Below are 1893 nucleotides of genomic sequence, written 5' to 3'. Positions count from 1 at the left end.
CTGAGAGCGTAACCCATTTTGGTTGCAAAAATTGGGAAGCATTTTGCAAGATGTATGGTTTTGATGAGGGTATGCTTATCACCATGGATCTTGGTAATCCTGACATCAACCAAGACAATATGGACATTTGGGTCCTTGTTGATACGCCTCCAGTTCTACCGCTATGTGAGTTTCTCAAACATAGTTATTAGCTAATTTATATTGTTTATTTCAAAATAGTTGACAGCTTATTTCCATTGACAGCTTATTTTTATTGTTCAAAGAATGTGCGGGAGATGGTAGACAAAACCCACTACACCGATGGCTCCGAATTAACAACTTACAAGGAGAAAAATCATCTGGTCGGATTTTGTACTGACATTGAGAATTACATTATCCACAATCAAACTCCTCAACATTATGGTAAATATGTGCCACTAGTGCATGTGTTCAACTACGGTAACTAGCATGGAGATACCCTGGTAAGATTTTTACTATTACGACATTCGTGCATCTTTTGCATACTTCTAAAACTAGTACATCATTGCTAACTATGAAGTTATTACTATGTTTTTCAACAGATAATCCCAGAGAATTGTGTGCCTCATATGATGTATCATAAAGGTAGTGTTAATGTTTTGAACATACAGCCAGGTCGTCCTACGAATCTCAACTGTCCATACGAGATTTCTAAAAGAAGTGGAGACATGAAAATCAAAGGATGGAAAAAATGTATGGACAATCATAAGGAGCTTCTTGGAAGCAAAAGGAAGCGAAGCGCAATAATTGGAGACAGGATGTTCTCCATTCTCCATAATGGAGAGTTAGGGTCTATATTGTTTTATGCTATTTTAGCTTAAATAGGGTATTTAGGTCCTGCCTAATACTGATGATCATGTGCTAAGAACAATTAAGTAGGGTTGGTTCGATGAATATCAAGATGATGATCGTATGACTTGTTATGAATAACGAGTAGAAGTTGTATGATGATGATTAGTAGGACTTGTTAGGATTAGTATTACTTCCGACAAACTCGATACTCGCGGTCTCGAGACTTGTAATGTTTTATCTTTGTTTGGTCTTTTGAATTCGGAGACTAATATGATGAATTGTATTCGGAGACTAATCTTCTATTGTATTCGATGAATCTGCTGTTGCTGTGTGCTACTGTCTATATTATGTCAAATAATATATTTTGTAACATGTGCAAAAATCAGAAAAGTAAAAAAAACCTAATATTCATACTAATGGCGCATCACTACAGAGTGCGCCATTAGTATGCCAAGTATACTAATGGCGCATCCATCCACAGTGCGCCATTAGTGTGCCAAAGCACATGGTTAAATATGGCCCCTGGGAGGCATACTAATGGCGCATGGTGTTATATACTAATGGCGCACTGGGTGGTGCGCCATTAGTATACCAGATACTAATGGCGCACCAGTGGTGCGCCATTAGTAAAAAATACTAGTGGCGTGATACTAATGGCGCACCAGTGATGCGCCATTAGTAGGCAGAACTGGTGCGCCATTAGTAGGCCTTTTCCTAGTAGTGCAAGGACCAACGGTAAGTAAAGGGAAGGGAAGGATGAAACCAGTGACTCGTTGAAGACAATGATTTGTTGGACCAGTTCCAGTTGCTGTGACAACTGTACATCTGGTTAAGGCGGCTAGGTATTTAAACCTGAGGACACATAGTCCCGGACACCCAGTCCTGAACACGCAGCTCAGGACACCCAGTCCTCACCATATTCCCCTTGAGCTAAGGTCACACAGACCTCGCCCAATCACTCTGGTAAGTCTTCAAGGTAGACTCCCAAACCTTCATAGACTTCGTTCACTGGCGATCCACAATGACTCTTGGATGCTCAGAACGTGACGCCTAACCGGCTGGAGGATTCACAATCCTCAAGTG

The sequence above is a fragment of the Triticum dicoccoides genome, chromosome 5A, assembly GCF_002162155.2.
Source record: "Triticum dicoccoides isolate Atlit2015 ecotype Zavitan chromosome 5A, WEW_v2.0, whole genome shotgun sequence".
Taxonomy (NCBI): domain Eukaryota; kingdom Viridiplantae; phylum Streptophyta; class Magnoliopsida; order Poales; family Poaceae; genus Triticum; species Triticum dicoccoides.
This window is presented reverse-complemented; position numbering follows the sequence as displayed.